At 53.6% G+C, this 11,452-nt stretch overlaps 2 pseudogenes; both read right to left on the bottom strand.

The window, feature by feature from the left end:
- Positions 1–398: 398 nt before the first annotated feature.
- On the bottom strand, positions 399–518 carry LOC148012835 (5S ribosomal RNA; annotated as a pseudogene).
- A 1,254-nt stretch (positions 519–1,772) lies between these two features.
- On the bottom strand, positions 1,773–3,275 carry LOC148012834 (25S ribosomal RNA; annotated as a pseudogene).
- Between the last annotated feature and the right edge of the window lie 8,177 nt (positions 3,276–11,452).

The raw sequence follows: 11,452 nt of genomic DNA, 5'->3' as shown, positions 1-11,452 counted from the left end.
CCCCCGACGGACCTCCTCAAAAAACCCCCCCACGACATGGCACCACCCAGCCCCCCCGACCTGGCACACCCTCCCTCCTCAGAAATCCCCGCTCCAACAACCCGCCCGCACAACGTGGCACGCCCTCCCTCCTCGGAAAACCCCGCTCCACCGAACCCCCCCACAACATGGCACACCCTCCGCTCCCAAAAAACCTCGCATCGTGAGGAGGGGGTATCACGTGAAAGCGAGGCAGAGGGAGGGACCAGGCACAACGTACGCAAAGACAATCGCGACGAGGAGAGGAGGCGCCACGTCATGGCAAGGCGAGGGGGTTTCCTACCACGATGTCAGCGTTGGAGAGTCAAGACATGATCCGAGGGGATTTCCATGCCACAGTCTCGAAACAAGCATGCAAAAGGGCGCAGCACCAGGACTTCTTGGGAGGTCACCCATCCCAAGTACTGTTCTGGCCCAAGCGCGCTTAACAACGGAGTTCTGATGGGATCCGGTGTATTAGCGCTAGTATGACCGCACCACGAACACAAAGGAATTCCAAAGAGCCCTTGTATACTCACAAAGTGGCATGAGAGAGCTCAAGAGCGAGGCATGGCGGTATGCCATGCCGTTCATGCCATGGAGGACACGACTCAACGCGAACCCTAAACCCCGCCGACATGGAGGCGACGCACAAAAGATTGAATGCCGCCGTTGCGTGCCATTTCTAACACGAAGGGCAAGCATCCACCTGAAGAGCACCCCGTGCACACATAGGCGACGACATAGAAAAGATCGAGCGGCAGAATACGTGCCACGAAGGACACGTGCCCACAGCATGCCACAAGGCGGTGGGGGAGAGCGGGGCATGCCATTCATACCACGAGGACCCGTGTCCACGCGAGCACTAAACCCCACGCACATGAGATTGAGTCATAGGATCCGTGCCATGGACAAACTTGGAATGCCATCGGGTGTTGAGATGGCAAGCTCAACACATGTGGACATGGATGATGGACCGCCTGGTTAGATGGGTCCACACGTCTACACTTAGCACGTCGGTGGTCATTATGACTCTCACATGGCCACTGACTCATGACTTATTATATTCAGGTTGTTACACCTATTTATAGCTGGCATAGTTATAGCGCCAGTCGACTAGTGTAGTCGGTTATGCATTGTTTGACTTAGTAGGCCACTTTCCTTTTATGTTGTATCTTATCTATACTTTGTGTACGTTGTAAAGTGTGTGGAAGAATAAGAAGAAATCAGCAAGAAAACGTTTTGGCCTCCATCTCTCTTCTTGTCTCTTGAGTGAGCTTCTCCTTGTGCATTCTGTGTGTGTTCGGCGCAGCATCTTGAGCAACTCCCCCCACCACACGATTCTTGACATCGAGTACCCTTTATGACACCGTGGGCTAGCATCCACGCGAAGAGTACCTCGCGCACATAAAGGCAACGAGGTACAAAAGATCAAGTCATAGAATCCAAGTCACGGAGGGCGCATGTCCACGTGAAGAAGAGAACCCCACGCACGTGGAGGCAACGCACAGAAGATCCGAGTCGTAGAATCCATGCCACGACGGGCGGACTTGAAATGCCACGGATGCCGACGAGGCGAGACAAGCACGAAAACCGCACTAACGCAAGCGAGCCAAGGCACAGAATGCGAAGAGAAGGTGATCGAACCGCCCACACGAGCTAGGCTAGATCGGGTGCACGGTGTGCGCGAGGACTTGGGGCGCACACAAGGGCCGAGGCCAAGAAAACCCCGTCGAACCGAGCAGAAGGGGGACAAATCGGTGCGGCGGTGGGCTGAATCTCAGTGGATCGTAGCAGCAAGGCTACTCTGCCACTTACAATACCCGGCCACATATTTAAGTCGTCTGCAAAGGATTCATCTCCCCGATCGTTCGGAATTTCCATTCAGAGTCCTCAAGGCGACCACTTACGGCACCTCGAGGGAGACTCTCGACACATGCTCTCGGGGACGCACGAGCGCCCCTACTATCAGTCGGGTAACAACCGGGGAGGTAGAGAGCGCCGCGTCTAGCATGGATTCTGACTTAGAGGCGTTCAGTCATAATCCTACACATGGTAGCTTCGCACCATTGGCTTTTCAACCAAGCGCAATGACCAATTATGTGAATCAACGGTTCCTCTCGTACTAAGTTGAATTACTATTGCGGCACCGCTCATCAGTAGGGTAAAACTAACATGTCTCACGACGGTATAAACCCAACTGACGTTCCCTATTGGTGGGTGACCAATCCAACACTTGGCCAATTCTGCTTCGCAATGATAGGAAGAGCCGACATCGAAGGATCAAAAAGAAACGTCGCTATGAACGCTTGGCTGCCACAAGCCAGTTATCCCTGTGGTAACCTTTCTGACACCTCTAGCTTCAAATTTCGAAACACTAAAGGATCGATAGGCCATGCTTTCACAGTTTGTATTCATACTAAAAATCAAAATCAAATGAGCTTTTACCCTTTTGTTGCACACGAGATTTCTATTCTCGTTGAGCTCATCTTAGGACACCTGTGTTATCTTTTAACAGATGTGCCGCCCCAGCCGAACTCCCCACCTGACAATGTCTTCCGCCTGGATCAGCACGCGAGCGTGCCTTAAAACCAGAAGCAGGGGCCGAGCCCCTCCTCCACCTCACGGAGTAAGTAAAATAACGTTAAAAGTAGTGGTATTTCACTTGCGCCAAAGGCTCCCACTTATTCTACACCTCTCAAGTCATTTCACAAAGTCGGAAACAGGGTTTTCTTTCCCCACTGATTCTTCCAAGCCCGTTCCCTTGGCTGTGGTTTCGCTAGATAGTAGATAGGGACAGTGGAAATCTCGTTAATCCATTCATGCGCGTCACTAATTATATGACGAGGCATTTGGCTACCTTAAGAGAGTCATAGTTACTCCCGCCGTTTACCGGCGCTTGGTTGAATTTCTTCACTTTGACATTCAGAGCACTGGCCAGAACTCACATTGTGTCAACATCCGCAGGGACCATCGCAATGCTTTGTTTTAATTAAACTGTCGGATTCCCCTTGTCCGTACCAGTTCTGAGACGGATGTTCACCGCCTAGGGAGGGCTGCCCCGCGAGGGACGACGTTCTACCCCCATCACCCGATCGGCACGCGGAGGTCCAGCGTCGCCGCTGGGGCAGCTCGGGCAAACCCTCAACAGCCTCCGAGGTCAAGAAGCAGACACCTAGACCCAGCCCTCAGAGCCAATTCTTTTCCCAAAGTTACGGATCCGTTTTGCCGACTTCCCTTAACTACATTGTTCTATCGACCAGAGGTTGTTCACCTTGGAGACCTGATGCAGTTATGAGTACGACCGGGCGTGATCGGCATTCACTCCTCCAGATTTTCACGGGCCGCCGGGGGTGCACCAGACACCGCGAGACGTGCGGTGCTTTACCAGCCGCTGGACCCTATCTCCAGGTGATCCGATTTCAGGGTGGGCGTCTCCGGATTCGGTCATGTTGTCGTCCACTGCCACGTCCCGGTTCGGGAATATTGACCCGATTCCCTTTCGATGGGCGGCGTGCATTACGCCCTTGACACAGGACTGCCCCATGTCTTAGGATCGACTAACCCATGTCCAATTGATGTTCACATGGAAGCTTCCTCCACTTCGGTCTTCAAAGTTCTCATTTGAATATTTGCTACTACCACCAAGATCTGCACTGGGGGCCATTTCACTCGGGCTCGCGCCCGGAGCTGCGCCACGACCCCCATGCCCTCCTACTCATCGGGGCCTCGCAATCGCCTCGATGGCCGGGTATAGGTCGCGCGCTTCATCGCCATCCATTTTCGGGGCTAGTTTATTCGGCAGGTGAGTTGTTACACACTCCTTAGCGGATTTCGACTTCCATGACCACCGTCCTGCTGTCTTAATCAATCAACACCCTTTGTGGGATCTAGGTTAGCGCGCAGTTCGGCACCGTAACCCGACTTTCGGTTCATCCCGCATCGCCAGTTCTGCTCACCGCCTTATGGGCACATGTTGACTGCCACGACACGATGTCCTCGCAAGGATCACCACAAGTCGCTTGAGCCTAACCGTTCGGAGGGGGGTACATGGCATTTGCTCACGAGACACTCCTTGCGGACAAGATGGATGCAGGGACCATTGTTGAGGGGGGGTGCATCGCGACATGGCATGTTGAGGGGGGGGCGAATTTTGGAGGGGGGGGGAGAAGGGGGGAGGGGGGGGGCGAATTTTGGAAGGGAGGGGGGGTGGGGGTGGGGGGGGAGGGGGGAGGGGGGCCAAATTTTGAAGGGGGGGGGGGGGGGGGGGGGGGGGCCAAATTTTGAAGGGGGGGGGGGGGGGGGCCAAATTTTGAAGGAGGGGGGGGGGGGGGGGGGGGGGGGGGGTGGCCTGGTGTGTGTTGATGGGGGAAGGGGGGGTGGCAAATTTTGGAGGGGGGAAGGGGGGGCGGAATTTTTGAGGGGGCGTCATGGTGGGTGGGTGTGTATGTTAAGGGGAGGGGAGCACGTTGCGTCGTGTCATGTCATGGGGCGAGAGGGGGGGGGTGTCGCGACATGGTGTGGTGTGTGTTTGGGGGGGGCGAATTTTGGAGGGGGGAGGGGGGGGTGTCGCAACATGGTGTGGTGTGTGTTGGGGGGGGGGGGGGGGGGGGGGGGGGGGGGGGCGAATTTTGGAGGGGGGAGGGGGGGGAGGGGGGGAGGCGAGGGGGAGGGGGAGGGGGGGCAGAATTTTTGAGGGGGCGTCATGGTGGGTGGGTGTGTGTGTTAAGGGGAGGGGAGCACGTCCCGTCGTGTCATGTCATGGGGCGGGAGGGGGGGGGGGGGGGGGGGGGGGGGGGGGCGTCGCGACATGGTGTGATGTGCGTTGGTTGGGGGAGGGGGGGGTGTCATGGTGGGTGGGTGTGTGTGTTAAGGAAAGGGGGGCACGTTGCGTCGTGTCATGTCATGGGGGGCGGGGAGGGGGCACGCCATTGGGGGGGGATGTCATGGGGGGGGGGGGGGGGGGGGCATCGTGTCGTGTCATGGGTGGAGGGGGGGTGGGGTGGGAATGTCATGGGTGGGGGGAAAGCGAGGGAGGGGGGGCGGCGCGTCGCGTCGCGACATGGGGTGGTGTGTGTTGAGGGGCCGTCGTGTCATATCATGGGATGGGGGGATGTCATGGGGGGGCGCATCGCGACATGGTGTGGTGTGTGTTGAGGGGGGAAGGGGGGGCGCGTCGCGACATGGTGTGGTGTCATGTCATGGGGCAAGGAGAGGGGGATGTCATGGGGGGGGGGGGGGGGGGGGGGGGGGCGTCGCATCGTGTCGTATCATGGGGGGTGGGGGGGATGTCATGGGGGGGGCGCATCGCATCGTGTCGTGTCATGGGGAGGTGGGCGGGGGGGGGGGGGGGGTGGGGGGTGGGGGGGGCGCGTTGCGACATAGGGTGGTGTGTGTTGAGGGGGCGTCGTGTCATGTCATGGGGCAGGGGGGATGTCATAGGGGGCGGCGCGTCGCGTCGTGTCGTGTCATGGGGGGGCACGTCGTGTCGTGTCATGGGGGATGGGGGGTGGATTTCATGGGGGGCGTCCTGTCGTGTCGTGTCATGGGAGGGAGGCGCATCGCATCACATCGTGTCATGTAATGGGGGTGGGGGGGATGTCATGGGGGGGGCGCGTGATGTAGACTGGCTTATGGAAGGAAGGGGAGCACCAGAGCTTCCACCTTCTCCTCACTTACTGCTTGTGGCCCCAAGTCCACTAGATCCACTCCCTCGTAAAGGTTCAGCACGGCTACGCTTAGGGGAGTATCTCCTAAAAATTTCAGCACGTCGTTTAGCTCTTTCGTCTCTCTCTTGCTTTTGGATTTCTGCTAGACAATGCTTATCAATAAATAACGGATCAATCTCAATATCTTTTGGCATAAACTGCTAGTTGGTCCCTATACAACCAGGATTTGAGGAGCGCCACTTTTAAGCAGGTTCCGGCAGACGCACCATTGATGGAACCTAGAACGGGCCGGCACTAGCTCGTGCACTAGCCGGACCTCTATCTCACGCACTCAACAACCCCACGGCCTCGCGGCCAGGAGCATTGATGACACATACATTGCCTTCCTAAATGTCTTGCGTTTGTATTACGTCGTTTGTAGTCCACTCTTCTCTCACCCACTACTCCTCAGAGGGAGTCCCTTATACATTGCCTAATGGCACGAAGCACAGACATAGGGGGTCCTCCAACGGCTGAATGCCGCCACCCCTCTACGACTCTCCTACACCTTGGGGATTAGCCCCTCAGTGCGTCGCTCAACATATAAACATTTCGCACAAAATCCACTCAAGGTACCATTTAATCGTATATAGGAATGTACCATTGTCCTTACTTCTCTTTCCCCTAAACCCCACGACTAGCCTATGGCTTAGGGTATCCTGTCTCTCACTCAACGTAGATCAAGATCCTAATGAAAACTTGCTGTGCATCCAGGATTTCTGATACCTTTAAATATTTCCATGATTTATGCATATTGTGGATGCTAAGTGCTCAAACAGTTATGAAATCAATATTGTGCACATGTGGAAAACATCCTTTCAATGATTTTCAACTACCGTTCTTATGCGGCATTGCACAAACCTAGCACCGAGGAAACCCTCGTGCTACTAGGCCCTTATTTTATAATTATTCACCGACCTATATGGCATGCAAACAAAAACAACAATCTTTTCATCATTTTACTCCGCATTTAGACACATTTTGACCACTCTACCCTCCCATCGATCAAATGTTGCATTGTTGTATAGATTTATAAGGCATTTTGCCATCATTTTATGTGTAAAAAGCGGAAAACACACACTAGAACAAGAAGGTGGGGTTGAACTGAGGCAAATCCTCATGCTTCAGTCCCCACAAACATTCACAAACATCGTTCTTAATTTTCATTAATTTTCCGCATCCAAAATGCATTTTTTCCCTATTTTTAGTGATTTTCCTCTATTTTGCTTGTATTTTTCCTTATTTTCTGCATTATTTAATTACTGAAAATTCAAAATAGATTATGGGCTATGGCCCTTAGTTCCTTCTTGCAGCAAAAAATGAAAATTTAGTTGGTGTTCCTATTCATTCTTCCATTTTTATACCCAAAAACATAATTTTCCCTTGATTTTCCATATTTTATGTATTTTAGTATATTATTTTAAGTCACAGATGCATATTTTTCTGATTTTCTGATTATGAAGAGCAAGTACTCATGGAAAACAGCAACATAAACAATTTTTAGCCCACATGAACAACATTTTATCAATCAAAAGCCATGAAATCTCAAATTTCCTTTGAAAAAAATTGAATTACCGCTTATTTGCGTGTTTCGGGTTTCATGTCCATGGCCGCAAATCTGAAAATTAGTAGCACTTCATGCTCATGACGATCACAAGTCACCATTCCCAGCCCGTGGAGCAATCCGATCAATGCTGGACAAGCCTCCATCATTCTTTCTTCTTCCTTCCTCTTCCCACATGAACTTGCCTTTACAAGAGAGACAGGGAGGAGAGAGAAAGGCTAGATTTCCATCTCAGCATTCAGGCCATCAATTGACGGGCGAAGGGCGGTGATAGAGTCAGCATTCAGGAGGGTCCAAACTCAAAAGGCATGCTCAAATTTGGCCTCCCAAGTGTCCACCTTTTCATATCTTGACCATTTTGTGGCCATTTCCCCGTCCGGACTCCGAATTGAGCTCTGAAAAATCCTGGGTGTCCAGCTTAGCATCTCGCATTGGCCAGTAGCTCGTGTCAACCCACATGACTGTCTGAAAATTTATGAAAAATCAACAGGTGTCGCTTGGGCACCTTTAGAGCACTTTGACGCTTAAAATCGTCCTAGATCAAGCCGCCACCTTTGACTGTGAATATTTTCCCCTTGATATTCATAATTTTTACCTATTTTTAAGCACTTTCTGGCACCAAAATTCCGCTCTCAGGCGTCACGTCGCAACATGGTGTGGTGTGTGTTGAGGGGGGAAGAGGAAGGGGCCGAATTTTGGAGGGCGGGGGATATCACGTTATGTTGGGGAGGGGGAGGGGGGCGTGTCCCGTCGTGTCGTGTCGTGTCATCCATGAGTGGCAGGGGGTTGGGGGGCGTCGCGACATGTTGTGGTGTGTGTTGAGGGGGGGAAGGGGCGGGCGAATTTTGGAGGTGGGGGGGAGGGCGCGTCACGACATGGTCTGGTGTGTGTTGGGGGGGGCGGAGGGGGGGGTCATGGTGGGTGGGTGTGTGTGTTAAGGGGAGGGGAGCACGTCGCGTCGTGTCATGTCATGGGGCGGGGGGGAGGGGGGGCCCGAATTTTGGAGGTGGGGGGGAAGGCGCGTCGCGACATGGTGTGGTGTGTGTTGGGGGGGGGGGGGGGGGGGGGGGGGGGGCATCGCGACATGGTGTGGTGTGTGTTGAGGAGGGAAGGGGGGGCGCATCGTGACATGGTGTGGTGTCATGTCATGGGGCGGGGAGAAGGGGATGGCATGGGGGGGGGGGAGGAGCGTCGCCTCGTGTCGTGTCATGGGGGGTGGGGGGGATGTCATGGGGGGGCGGGGGCGGCGCATCACGACATGGGGTGGTGTGTGTTGAGGGGGCGTCGTGTCATGTGATGGGGCAAGGAGGGGGGGCGCGTCGCGACATGGTGTGGTGTGTGTTGACGGGGGAAGGGGGAGGGGCCGAATTTTGGAGGGGGGGGATATCATGTTATGTTGGGGATGGGGAGGGGAGCGTGTCGCGTCGTGTCATGTCGTGTCATCCGCGGGGGGCGGGGGAGAGGGGGCGTCGCGTCGTGTCATGTCATGGGGCGGGGGGCATCGGGGGGAAGGGGGGGCGAATTTTGGAGGTGGGGGGAGGGCGCGTCACGACATGGTGTGGTGTGTGTTGGGGAGGGGCCGTCATGGTGGGTGGGTGTGTGTGTGTTAAGGGGAGGGGAGCACGTCGCATCGTGTCATGTCATGGGGCGGGGGAGGGGGCGTCGCGACATGGTGTGGTGTGTGTTGAGGGGGGAATAGGGGGGGCAGAATTTTGGAGGTGGGGGGGAGGGCGCGTCGCGACATGGTGTGGTATGTGTTGGGGGGGGGGGGGGGGGGGGGGGGGGGGGGGGGGGGGGGGGGGGGGGGTCGCGACATGTTGTGGTGTGTGTTGAGGGGGGAAGGCGGGGGGCCGAATTTTCGAGCGCGGCGGGGGGGGGGGGGGGGGGGGGGGGTCGCGACATGTTGTGGTGTGTGTTGAGGGGGGAAGGCGGGGGGCCGAATTTTCAGGCGCAGAGGGGGGGGGGGGGGGGGGGGGGGGGGGGGGGCGCGGCGCATTGCGACATGGTGTGGTGTCATGTCATGCGGCGGGGGGAGGGGGGCGCGTCGTGTCGTGTCGTGTCATGAGGGGTGGGGGGATGTCATGGGGGGGCCGCGTCGCGTCGTGTCGTGTCATGGGGGGTGGAAAAGGGGGGGGAAGGAGGGGGGAAGGGGGGGGAGCGGGGGCGGCGCGTCGCGACATGTTGTGGTGTGTGTTGAGGGGGGAAGGCGGGGGGCCGAATTTTCGAGGTGGGTGAGAGCGGAATTTAGGAGACGGCAAGTGCTTAAAAATAGCTAAAAATTATGAATATCAAGGGAAAAATATTCACCGTCAAAGGCGGCGGCTCGATCTAAGACGATTTTAAGCGCCAAAGTGCTTTAAAGGTGCCCGAGCGACACTTGGTGATTTTTTATAATTTTTTCAGACAGTCGTGCGGGTTGACACGAGCTATTGGCCAATGCGGGATGCTAAGCCGGACGCCCAGGATTTTTCAGAGCTCAATTCCGAGTCCGGACGGGGAAATGGCCAAGAAACCGGTCAAGATACGAAGAGGTGGACCAAAGTTTGGCCAAATGGGCAAGTGACCTTTGGGAGCCCAAGAAATTTTATGCAACATAAAAGATAGCATGAAAACGTGGAGAGAGAGAGGATGAAAGAATCGTGATCAACATGGCGCCGAAAAATGCGCCCCATTGTTGATCAATGGAGCATGGCTGCTGCAAACAACCCCTGCAAGTGATGATTGCCCCTCATTCCCTCCTGTATGCAGACTCTATCGCCGCCCTTCGCCCGTGGAATGATGGCCTGGTTTGAAATCTCTGATTCTAGTCTTTCTCTCTCCTCCCTCTCTCTCTTCTAAGAGGCAGTTCATGTGGGAAGAAGGAGCAATGAAGAAAGAATGATGGAGGCTTGTCCGGCATGGACCGGATTGCTCCACGGGCCGAGAATGGTGATTTGTGATGTTGCTGGACATGAAGTGTTGCTGTTTTCCAAATCTACAGCCATGGACACAAAACCCGAAACACGCGTTTAAGCGGTAAACTAAAAATTACAAAGGAAATTTAGTGTTTTATGCTTTTGATTGATGGAATGCCGTTCATATGGACTAAGATTTGAGTATGCTGCTGATTCTTCTGAGTTCTTACTGTTTATAACCAGAAATTATGAAAAACATGCATTTCATGGCTCGAAATAATGTCAAGAAACCCGAAAACCATGAAAAATGGGGAAAAACAAGGGTTTTGGGCATATAAATGGGGAAAACCGTCGATACACATCAACTAATCTTTCAATTTTGTTGCAAATGAACTAAGGGCCACAGCCCACAAACTGGTTTCAATTTTCAGCAATTTAAAAAAATACAAGAAAATGAAGAAAATGGGGAAAAATGATAAAAACACCATGAAAAATAGGGGAAAAATACATTTGGGGCTACGAAAAATACAGAAAAATAGGATTTATGTTTGTTGATGTATAGCAAGGTTGGGGCATGAAGTTGTGCTTCAGTTCAGCCTTGTTTATATGTTTTGGTGCGTGTTTCATTCCTTTCTCCACATAAAATGACAAGGAAACCCTAAAAGAAATGAATATAATGATGCACTATCAACGGGGAAGGGTAGAGTTGTGGAAAAATGGTTAAATGACACTGAGCATGAGGAATAATTTGCTGATTTTATATGCATTGCAACTAGGACGGAATAATAATGATAAGAATTAAAACCTAGTAGCACGAAGATCACTTCGGTGCTAGGTGTTGCAACGAAGCACAAAGCGATTAGAAAGAAAAGCATGAAAGAGATGTTTTGCACTTGCACGCTGGTGGTTTTTAAAATGTTTGAGCACTAGGCATCCACCTCTTTGCATGATCATTTTTTGAGGAAATTAAAAGTATCAGAGTTAGCTCCTGGATATGCATAGCAATTGTTTTCAGTAGGCCTGTGACCCACCGTTGAGAGCGTGAGGTTCCTATGCTGTAGGCTAGTCGAGGGTTAAAGGGGAAATTAAGTAAGGACAATGGTACATTCCTGGATACGTTTATTTGGTACCTTGAGTGACGTTTGTGCGAAATGTCTAAATGTTGAGCGGCGCATCGAGGGGCCAATCCCCAAGGTGTAGGAGAGTCGCAGAGGGTTGACGGCATTCAGCCGTAGGAGGAACCCCATGTGTATGTGATTCGAGCCTTT

This window comes from Lygodium microphyllum, chromosome 27 (genome assembly GCF_053477565.2).
Source record: "Lygodium microphyllum isolate KBCC chromosome 27, Lygodium_microphyllum_v1.1.10, whole genome shotgun sequence".
Taxonomy (NCBI): domain Eukaryota; kingdom Viridiplantae; phylum Streptophyta; class Polypodiopsida; order Schizaeales; family Lygodiaceae; genus Lygodium; species Lygodium microphyllum.
Note: the sequence above shows the minus strand (reverse complement) of the source record. Positions and strands in the feature narration are given on the sequence as shown.